The 12,567-nt window shown below is 36.0% G+C and overlaps 1 pseudogene; it reads left to right on the top strand.

Moving 5' to 3' along the window:
* Positions 1–9,079: 9,079 nt before the first annotated feature.
* Positions 9,080–12,059, top strand: LOC149266929 (monocopper oxidase-like protein SKU5 pseudogene; annotated as a pseudogene).
* Positions 12,060–12,567: the final 508 nt, after the last annotated feature.

Genomic DNA, 12,567 nt, shown 5'->3' with positions numbered 1-12,567 from the left:
AAATTATGGTTGTTTTAGATATAAGTCAAGCTGACTGGGATTGAGCTGATGTGTGAGCCCAACTAATTAAGAGGAGGTTGAGATTTCATGGAGTACAGGTGGGTCTACGCTGACTCTTCCTAGAGGTCGAGACATGAACAAATTTTAACATGAGCTGGGATCATCAGTTGACAGAGTCAGGCCCAACAACTAACAGAGAAATCTCGTAGTTTGGTTGTCAAGCGCATCTCTTATGCATGCATTGGAACAACCTAGGATGTCGTAATCCCAAGCCAACATGTCCAGGACAAAGGAGATTGGGGCCAATACTTTACAGTGATACGGTTAGTGTTTGACATAGAAATCCTGGAGTCTGTCTCTTGGGGATTTCCCTTTGTGCACACTTGGGGATAACAGGGGTTATGTAACCCTAGACTGACACATACAAGTGAAAAAACTTAAAGCGGGCTTCATCAAAATTTTTGGTCATGTTATAAGTGTAGAGTGTCGAAAAACAAAGTTGCAGAGGTAACACCTTCTATGAGAGATAAGCCATGTTTCCTTTGGAAGCTTGTTACAATATCGACTATAGTGGTTCTTTAGGGTTTTATCTTTAATGCCTACCTTCTGATATATATATATATATATATATATATATATATATATATATATATATATATATATATATATATATATATATATATATATATATATATTCTCTGTTGCGGTGGTTCTGGTTAGCTCTGACTATTAAAGACTTCTAAATTACTTGAAGGGAACTTAAGACTTTGGACTCAAGTATACACAAGTTGGTGACTTTAGCTTGATTGGATACTCTGATTCAGATTTTGATGGAGATAAATAAACTATAGTATCTACTTTAGGTTATTTTATGAGTCTTGGTTCATGGGACGTCTCCTAGAGGTCACACAAACAATCAATTCCAGAAAATTCCACAACTAAGGTAGAATATGTGGCAGCAACTCAAGCAATATAGGAAATTTTGTGGCTTTGGAAAATTCTGGGAGATTTATAGGAGAAATAGGTGCATTCAATTCCTCTTTTGATTGATAAAACTTATGCAATAAAGTTGGCCAAGAACACAAAGTTCCATGATTGAACCAAACACATCAATACAAAGTATCATCTGATCCAACATCATGTTGAGGCCAAGACAATCCACCTGTGACATTGTTCCACAAATGAGCATATAACAAAAATCTTCACCAAAGTGCTTGGAAAGGAAAAATTTGGAAGAATCAGAATAATTCTTCGACTCATAAACATCCCTTTAGATTAAGGGGGGGAGGGTGTTGACACCTAATCTTTGGGATTAGTAAAATCCATGTACATATTATAAATAGAAAAAATAAAAGAAATTGGAAGATGAAGAGACATATGGATATGAAACCCAATAGTCTCCTTCTCCTTGTATATATCCATATTTTCTCTTAATGAAAAACACAATTTGATTTTTGGAGTTACCCTCATGGCCTGACAGGAGGACCTTTCTGAGATGGTGTAGGTTTCTCAATCACATCACTCAAAGTGTCTTCTTGATTAGTGGCTAGAGCTTCATGAGGGGGAGAGAGTGCTTCAAAAGGAGACTTCATAGATTGATCCAGTATAGAGGTCCCCCCTTCAATATATATATTTTTTAAATGCTTTACATGCACCAATCTGTCAAAGCGATCAAGTTGTCTCTTGACAACATTGTCAATCTTGGAATATTCAAGAAAGATCACATCTCTACATATTATAAACTTATTATTTACTTCATCATAGATACAGTATGCTTTGGAGGTGTCTGAGTACCCTAAGAAGATACATTTTCATCTCCTTGCACTGAGTTTGTTTCATTTTTCCTTAGTTATGCAGGCATGATAGGTGGAACCAAAAGCCCTAAGATGCTTCACAGAAGAAATCTGGCCATACCACGTTTTATAGGGAGTCTTTTTTTTAAAGCATGAGATGGATACCTATTCTTTATATACACAACACATAAAAATACATCATCCCAAAATATCATCTTAACATTATTAAAAAACATCATTGAACGTACCATATTTAAGATTGTCATGTTCATTCTTTCAGCTACACCATTTTATTGAGGATTATAAGGAACTTTTGTTTGATGTTTGAGCCCATGTTGGTGAAGATATTTTTCAAATCCATTTGAAGTATATTATTTTCCATTATCAGTACGAATAGATCCAATATGAGATTGTATATCATTTTTAATCCATGCATGGAAATTATTGAATGTTTCAGAAGCTCCAGATTTGTTCTTCAATAGATATACCCAACACATTCTGGTGTAGTCATCAATAAATGTCATCATGTATTTATTACCATTTGAAGAAGGAAAATTAATTATGCCACACAAATAAAAATGAATGAGTTCAATCTTTCTATGTGCTCTGAAATGAGAATCATGAAAAAACTGTTTGTTGTGCTTTCCTAAGATACAAGCATAAGATTGCTTAAGTTTCCTCAGAATAGTTGGAAAGCTAGTAACACCATTTTTCTTCAACAAACGAAGGTTTTCATAGTTCAAATGTCCAAATCTAGCATGACATAAAAGACTTTATCAAAGTGTACCTTCATCATAGTGAAACGGTATGAAAATTTCTCTACACGAGCAAAGGTTCCTTGTAGATTTAGAGGCATTTCTTCTTTTATCCCAGTCATCACTGGTGAGTTGTCTGATGCTTTTCTGAGCTCAACCTTTTCATCAAAAAATGTAAATGGAGTGTTCTTGCTAGTGGATGTGAAACAAGGAAAACAAGTTTCGCTCAACTCCGAGAGGTCGAGAACATCATGTAGAAGAAAGTCTGCAAGACCAAACAGTTTGGGTCTGATGGTGCTAAGCCCTGATGGATTGATTTTTTACTTATCTACAAAGTAGACTACTCCATCAACATTGTCATCGAATTCTTCAAAGAAATCTCTTCTAAAGGTCATGTGGCAAGCTGTTGTTGAATCCTGCAACCAAACATCTTTCCATGAAGCAATTGAAGCATTAAATAAGTCTTCAATTACTCCAATGTTTTAATGTGCCATAACATAATGAGTGGACTCAAGTGCTTTACCTTTCCCTTTATCTGATGATTTTCCTTTCTCTTCATGTATTTCATGTCTAATCATGTCCCATGAGAGGTTACATGTAGAAGCACCATGTCCATATCTATTACATTGTATGCAATGAATATCAAGCCATTCCCCTTGGAAATGTATGCCCTCTTCCTTTATTATTCTTCCTTCCTTGTCCTCTTCGGCCACCTCTTCCTCTAGAAGAATCTTGTGCTCAATTCTTATATTTTTGTGCAAGGAAAAAAAATTCTCTAGGAGCCTGAGTAGCTGTATTCTTCTTCCCAAAAGAATTTGAAAGTCAAAATAAATATTTGAAAATTTTCCACTAGCTTGTAATGACTCAAGATAACGGGAATAAGTTTAATACAACACCTTGAAAAAATCTATGAGAGGAACATCCATTTTGACACCAAGAGAGTTAAAAGAAATCTTTGAAAGGTTTCCACTAGCTTGTAATGACTGAAGATAATGGGAATAAGTGGGATACAATGCCTTGACAAAACATGTGAGAGGAAAATTCATTTTGACACTAGTGGCTTCTATGTCGTGCATAATGGTTGTTATTTCAGAGGCTAAGGAAAGAGGATCATCATCCTTCAATTCTAAATTAAATAGTTTGATCATTAATTGTACTTCTAGCTTCTTTAAAGCACCAAAAACATATGTAAATGGCATAATATGATGACTCACCTCTTCATTGATTGATGTTACAATCAATGCATAGGCCTTGTTTTTCTTGTTCTCCCATATGGAAAGCTCCTTGTCAGACATGGGCTTCTTAGGAGGATTTCCTCCTTCTCCTTCACAAACTCCTTTCCAGAACTCATTGAAAATCAATGTGTGCTTTCTCTTTCTAGACCACTCATGGGACTTCTCTTTGCTAGTGAGAACTACTCCCACTGTGGAGATGAGTGAATGCATCATATAATTTTGAATTGCACCCTTAATAGTCATAAAAATATGAAATGTCTCTACAATAAAATTGACATTACTTTTATATATAAACCATACAACTTAGGCAATCATCCATTCATAAAATATATATGAATTAAAATACATCAAATATATATAACCTATATGTATTTTATCCAAATCAACGCACCTTAATATATGATTTATATATACCCATCATATATTATATATCACAACCTTTCAAAAAAACTCAACGCACTTATCCAACATTCAACAAAATGTCGCAAGGAATTTAATATGCCATTCAACACTATTAACCAATGCATATAATGGCTTCAACACAAAAAACAATGCACAAAACAAATATATGTATGCATAGTCATGCAACACACAATGATCAAAGAATTTCAATGCACATTCTTCTTATATATGAGCCAAATACCATCCTCCAACATACCATTAATGCAACAATATTTACACAATATAAACAACCAATGCGCAGAGCATAGCTTAAATATGGGAATTCACAAACTTTAAAACAAGGCATACTATCTTCAACGGTCAACATTACATTCATGGTTTTTAGCCTGCAAAAAGAACTTGCTCAAACACAAAATGTAATCTCCAACACATACATACCACGATTTTCAGCAGAGATGAAATATTTGATTCCTTTATTCCAAAGGAAGTTCATTCCTATAGTGGTCTCTTAGCTAAGAAATAAAAGGGAGTGACTCAACTCACTAAGAGAGAGAAAATATTGTGTTATAGGTGGTCTTCAATGCATAATAGAACCAAAAACCAACACTCACGGTGGATGTTCAATGCATCTCCAAGTGACTTGAATGCATAGAATCTTGCAGGGAATATGACAAAGAACAGAGGGACAAAATATAATAGAGAAAATAGGAGTTACATGGATATAAAGGGAATCCAAAAATGAGGAGTTGGTTCTGATACCATGTTAGGCCACGAATTGGGTAACTCCATGAATATGCATTCATTAAGAGAAATCAATAATATATACAATGAGAGGGATAACATTGGGATTTGTCTTCTAATGTCTCTTCATCTTCCAATGCTTCCTTATTTTCCTATTTACAATATTTATATGAAATTCCCAATCCCTTAGGATTAGGTGTCAATAATTTTATATAATTTCTTTAAGGATATAAAATATAATCATTATTTTATTCATATATTTAAAACAACATGACAAACAAAAGAAGCTTCCCCCAAACAAATAAATCCAACACGTATACTATATAGCTAGTTGAGGCAGTTACGTCCAACAACCATGGTCTTACAATTTTAGAATCTAAACAACATCCCTAACTATTTGGATGTAGATTTTTCTTTTGGTTTTATCCTTTTGTTTCCAACTGTTAAATTGCAGTTAATGTCATTATTACTCCAAAACATTAGATTCTTCATTGACTATAAGTATTGATATGAGTATGCCATTATTAGTTTTTTTTAAAGTATTATCAACATATTTGATTATTTCATGTACCCAAGATGGGAATGAAGTAATATATGAAGTATTTTATAGTGTTTCTGTATCACGAGTTTTCAGATTTTCTATTCCTTCAATTTTGGTTTTGTAATTTATTTAATATTTTCAGCAAAAAGAAAATAACATACTCTCCCAAATTGATTGTTGTTCCAAATTTGCATGTTTAGTGAGCTTGACAAGATGTTTGGTGAATGATACCAAAACTTACCAAGCAAGGTAACTAATCTCTTATAGTCCAATATATAATCCGTTTCCTTATATGTTTCTAATTTTCTTGAACTGTTGCTAACTATTATTAATGCAAGTGGAGAGAGAAGGCGAGGTGGCTTCTTCAATATGGTGTTACATGAAGGACCACTCCAAAGTCAAAGGAAACTCTCAAACCTCACTGACTCATGGCACAATTATCTTTGGATGGTCTATTGAGTGGTATTCATGGCATATAAAGAATGTAATTTTCACCATGAATGAATGTAATTTTCCACTTGCCATGAAATTGAAAATAATGCATAGATCCTATAGGTGTTTAAGGTGCATAAATGACCCACCTTACAATAACCTTATTCGCTAATTAAGAGGGGTCTCAATCTAGCCACTATAGAGGTAGGGGCCTCTATGGGAGAATTTAAAAATTTTGTGATTAGAAAATTCAATACTAAATTTGATATTTATCCACATCAAAAGAAAATATGACAAAATGTTGCGATAATAACAAGATGGTTCAATTTTTGTGTTGCTTGAAAACATAGAAAACTATAGTAAGGAAAATTGTAAACATTTGCTAATTTTTCATACATGAGAATTGTCCATATTGATATGATTGTTACAAATTTTGAATTTCCTAAACATAATTCACCTTTTATTCTATTGTTTGCAAGAATAGTGATATGCCTTCACTTTCTACAATTTTGAACAATTATTATTCTCTATCTGTCCATTCTAAATGAAATCAATATGTTTAAAGATGGGATTGATTTCTCACACACACAACATGGTGTAGCATAATGAAGATATCTAAAACTCAAAAAAGTATGTGCCCATGCTAGTTGGAGCCTCACTTGAACATATCTCTTCATTCGATGAACCTCGTTTGAACTTGCTCTTTCTCTTGCTTTGGAAAATCAACATGCATGAAATAGTTGCATCAACAATGTTAGGGGACGGGGAAATAATACAAATTTGCAATATTGAGTGAGCAGTGTAATCTTCTAACGAAATCCTATACTTGTCATAGAGTTGTTGTGCTTACAAATAAGGAGGCCTTTGGTTGCACATTTTATAGACAATTGTTTAAATTTTTATGTACGTTGTCACAAGAAACTCATCCTTTAAATATGTTTTGAAAATATTTGTCAATTTTAAGACGCCCTTATGAATAATATCTCATATTTCTAATACTTTGGAAAAGAGAGATTCATCAAAAAACCGAGAGTAATGTGCCCAAAAGTACAATAGAAATTGGCACCAATAACGTGTAAATTATTGTCTCTGAATGAAACAACAATATAGATGAGCTTTGAGATTCACCCTGTGCTCTGGGAAACACTAGCTCTCGGCAGGAGACAATGGCAACAAAAAACGCAGTCGTTGCAACACTCGTCCGAAGCGCTGCAACGCCAAAGCCATAGGTTGTGCCCTTCTCCTTTCCTGAAACCCATCTCGCCACCGGATCCAAAGCATATTTTGGAACTCCTCACTCCTGGATCCTATGAAACACTGTCATGCCCCTGCTGAAGATCAAGCATGGGTCTGGACCAGGTACCGAATATAACCTTTCTGCCACTAAGGATGATTATGTTTCTGTCGTCGCAGCGCTAACCGATGAAGTCATTAAGGGCAGGGATTGTCAAGAAAGCGACCCTAGAATGCTCGCATTGATCAATCTTAGGGGAATCCAACATAGTACCCTAGATTTGATGCATCATGCTACTGAAACGGCTACAGCGATGGGCTATAGAGACGGCAACCTGAGCAGCTTGACAAGAAAAGGGCGTGTCGGAAACAATGTTGGAGAGTACACGAAGGAGATGGTGAGGGTATTTGCAGACATTTGTTTAGCGTCTGTTCAGGCCCACGGTCAAGGGAAGTTTGACGCTTTTAGAGTTGGATCTACAGCCTATATGACATAGGCTCTGAGGTAAGGGATAGCTTACCTTCCATAAACCCTATCCATACTCTCGATTTTGGTAGCGCAATATTTGTATGGTCATTGAATGGATCAATGTCAGCCACTGCTGCGACAGAGGGCAGAAATATACTCAAATCTGCTAATAATCTATTAGATCATATTCTTAGAAGACCGACAAGCCCACACAAGGTCCAGATCTGGTGGCATTCAACCACCAAAACACCTCTCTACTCTAAAACACAGGCCCAAAATACAGAAGAAGTTCTGATAGGCAACTAGAATAGTGGAGATCTGGTGTCTTGGTAAAGGATGACCTGGGCAACAGATCGAGGTCATTCTCAAACAGATTCATACCCTACCGAGATGGATCTCACACAGTTCTTTATTAAAACACTGGAAGGCAGGCATTATTGCTTGAGGCTTTGGAAGGGTTGCAGGATCTAGGATCTAAGATAAAAAATATAGAACCTCCTTGGTATACCAGTACAAGGGCAAAATCTGATCCACATGGGACACAACTTATAGGATAATTACACCCTACACGGTTATAACATAACTATAAACTCAACCATCATCATCAATCTCTATCTTCGGGGTGGATGCTCTGGAACCAGCTCCAAGAACACAGGATCCTTCAAGGATGCATTCAAAGGCAAAGGGAAAGTGCAGACCAAACCAGCAACAACGTTGGAACTCCCCGGCCCCTACATTGTAGAACAAAAAACTGAGAATCTTGCTCTCACCATCGCAATGCCTGAGGTAAATGCTTTGTACGCTGATCTTTATTCCCACTCAGTTATCTGTAGGTTTAATGGATATTGGCACAAATTTGATGCTCTGCACCACTGGATTCATACTTCATGGGCACTAAACTGTGAAATATACTTATGCCCCAAGAGATTTTTATAGTAAGATTTAATATAGAATGGGAAAAGGAATATATCCTCAGCAAGGGGCCATGGTTCTGGGGCAGCATAGAGCTCTTCATGACCCCTTGGTTTCCAGATTTTAATGCCAACACAATAATGGTATCAAGGATGCCAGTCTGGGTTAGGTTGCACAACCTTCCATTACACTTCTGGCACCACAAGGTTCTAATTGCCATAGGGAATACTTTGAGAAAAATTTTAAAGACTGATGGAGACAGGTTCACAAGGGGAATATTTACCTTCACCAGAATTTGTGTTGAATTAGACCTCAACCAGGGACTACCAGAAAGTATAACATTAAATTTCAATAATACACAATGTATACAACCTTTGGATTACAAAAATGCAACGTTCTGATGCCATGGATGTCAACAAACAGGCCACCTCCTCGGTACTTGTCCATTGGCAAGAAACATCCTTGAATGGAACAAGAAGCATCAAAGGAAGCCTAAGGGATAGCAACATACAGATCCATTGAATGAAGAAGAAGAAACAACGGAGACTACATAATATAAAGCAAAAATGGATGAACAAAAAGCCCAGAATAGCACACCAAAGAAAGAGGAAGTCCCCAGTAACCCTTTGCAGCAACAAGCTTCCCAGCCAATAGGAAAGGAAATATCTGGCAACAAGAGAACTCATGGATCTGAAGGATCTAAGTTGGGCAAGGACTCTACCACACTTATAACTGAAAATCAGCTATCCATTGTAACTGCTACCCCCAATACTAGAGGATGGAGAAAGGTGGAGAAAAGGAAAGGGAGACAAGAATAGAATTTTTATTTTTTTACTATTTTATGGTTTCTGTGAAAATAGGGACATATCATTTGCATATCCTCTATAGCATCTACAAAATTTATTTTTGTCTTATGAATAAAATTGCGACTTTTTCCACGAGAAAAAAAAATATAGATGAGCTTTGTGACCATAGAAGCAAAGATAATCACGAGCATTCTCATCATGATATGGATTTTTCCATGACTGACACTTCAATTTTCCCCCATGTTCTCTGTTCTTATCTTCTTGAGCTTTCAACGTTCCTTTGCACCTCCTAGTGCAATTTCTAGTTTTAAACAAATTGTATTGTTTTATTATTTAAAATATATTTTTAAATACAAAAATAAATTCAATATCCTTAAAATATTCATCTTTTCCAACTCAACCACAAAATTTGAAGAAAAACCTATAATGAATTTAAACCAAAAATTTTAATAATTTGTTAGAATACACTCAACGTCTTTCTTATAACTTTCTATCGCATGTTTCTTGAATAGTTCAAGTAATGAAACTAGCCCTTAACTCTATTTTAATTACGTTGAAGGTGTTCTCTATGTGGGCTTTTGATGTCCAGACACTGTTCATTGCAGTGAATCAGCGAGCATAGTTTTCGTCCTCCTCGCACTTATCTGATTTTGACATGTGGAATCTCTGTCTTGCCTCTTTGTAGTGTTGTGCGGGGTGGGAAGTTGTGTATCTGTCTTTTCGCAATGACAACCACCAGTCGCTGTTGACCAACTCCGAAGAACCTCAACGATTGCTATAGGTGACCAATAGCTATCATGTTTTGTCAACATGTTCATTCTCCGCGTAAATAGCTCATAAAATGCATGCAGAGTGGTCTTGAATACCTAAAAGAGCTTTCCAAAAAAGTCGTGTTGTTTTCTTGACACCCATTTCATAAAATGTAAGTTTGGGGTTCTGAAGGGTTTTTATCATATGTCGAAGCTTACATTTCTGTAGAAGAAATCTTGTTCGAAGAAGAAAATAACTTCCATGGGGGATTACAAAATATTGTTGTTCCTTGTGTTTGTTTGGGTTTTCTTTAGAGAGGCCTACTATGGAGACCTTTTTTCTTTTATGAATCGAATGTTTCTTACATTGAAGCTACCCCTCTGGGTGTGAAGCAACAGGTGATTGGGATTAATGGGCAGTATCTTGGACCCTTGGTCAACTTGACAACCAATTGAAATGCGGTAATGAATGTTTTGAAAAATTTGGATGAGACACCTCTGATCACCTGGAATGGTTTGCAAAATCGTAGAAATTCTTGGGAAGCTGTTGTATTTGGAACTAGTTGTCCTATTTTGGTAGGATGGAACTGAACCTATAATTTTTAGGCCAAATATCAAATTGGTAGCTTCTTTTACTTCCCTTACCTTCACTTTCATAGAGAAGCATGAGGGTTTGGAGGAGTTATTGTGAACAATCGCCTAGTGCCATTTGGAACTCCTGATGGAGATTTCACAATATTTTTTGGTGACTGGTATACAAGGAGTCACAAAGATTTGTGAGCATCCCTTGATGGTAGCAAGGATCTTGGAATGCCTGATGGAGTGCTTTTAATGGGAAAGGGCCCTACCGTTACAATAATTCAATCCCCGCTGGTATTGAGTACAAGACATTCAATGTTCAGCCTAAGAAAAGCTATCACCTGAGGGTACCCAATGCTAGGATTTCAACTTCTTTGAACTTTAGAATCCAGAATCATAATTTGTTGCTTGCAGAGATAGAAGGGTCCTATACATCACAACAAAATTACATGAACTTGGATATTCATGTTGGTCAGTCTTACTCATTCCTGGTGACGATGGACCAGAATGCAAGCATTGATTATTAGATGGTGGCAAGTGCTCGCTTTGTTAATAAAACTATTTGGTCCAATTTCACGGGTGTGATGATCTTGCATTATTCCAATTCTAAAGGTAAGGCAAAAGGGCCTCTTCTCTATGAACTAAGCAAGATCCATCAGGTCGAATGTATCTGTTAGGGCTGCTAGGCCTAATCCACAAGGGTCATTCAAATATGGACAGATTAATGTCACTCAGGTGTTTGTGTTGAAAAACAAGCCACCATAATTTATCAATGGGATACAGTGTTGCACTTTGAATGGGATCTCTTACCAAGCTCTTGCAACTCCACTCAAGCTTGTTGATCGTTTTAATCTATCTCGAGTCTTCAAACGTGGTTTCCTAGAGAAACAATTGAATAGGACACCAAATCTTGATATGTCGATAATTAATGGAAACTATAGAGGATTCATGGAAATCATTCTACAGAATAATGATATAGTTGTGAGAAGTTATCACATGGATAGCTATGCCTTTTCTGTTTTTGGGGTGGAATATGGAGATTGGATCGAAGATAGCAGAGGAACTTACAACAAAGGGGATGGAGTTTCTTGTTCCACAACACAAGTTTTCCCCAATGTTTGGACAACAATTCTAGTATCTCTAGATAATGTTGGCATGTGGAATATCCAAGCCAAAAATCTAGATACCTATATCTGGGTTAGGAAACATATGTAATGGTTGTGAATCTAGAGATAAACAACAAAACTAAGTTTCCTCTTCCTAGCAATGCTCTTTACTGTGGTGCCCTCTCGCGCATGCAGAAGCCACAGTCCCATACAAATGATGAAAAAGCGTCAGCTTCATCTATCAATGTTGGCATAATTACATTTCTAGGTGGCTTTCTAATTTCCTGGAGAATACTTTTAAGCTAAATTAGCTTGCCCCAAAGAAATCCTTGACCACTTGCAAATACATTCGAGGATTTCTCGTGTGTGAAGATAGGTCAGTGATATTAAAATTCCAGATATGTAGCAAATACTACTATGATTCATTTAAAGCAGAAAGGAAAGGTGAAGAAATTGTTGTTGAATCCATCTTGGGACTTGTGAGGACCTATTGACGTACATTTTTTTGGCATCGCGAATAGGCAATGGTTGGTTGTGACTAAAATTTATTCATGCATTTATGTGTGATGCCATCTTGCTCTGGGTATTGGGATTTAGATTTGAGTTTTATGCATAATTGTAGCTATATGGCCAACCAAAGTCTTAGGCATTTGTTGTATTTATTCATGACTTTGTAAGGATTCCTTTGGATAGCTCGTCTAGCTCGTTGTCCTAATTGTACTACCCTGATATATATATATATATATATATATATATATATATATATATATATATATATATATATATATATATATTGAAACTTATATTTTCTTTA

This window comes from Pinus tabuliformis, chromosome 6, assembly GCF_031772625.1.
Source record: "Pinus tabuliformis cultivar Carrire ecotype Pingquan chromosome 6, CPIR1, whole genome shotgun sequence".
Lineage (NCBI taxonomy): Eukaryota > Viridiplantae > Streptophyta > Pinopsida > Pinales > Pinaceae > Pinus > Pinus tabuliformis.
The sequence above is the reverse complement of the archived record's forward strand: the minus strand, read 5'-3'. Positions and strand labels throughout refer to the sequence as shown.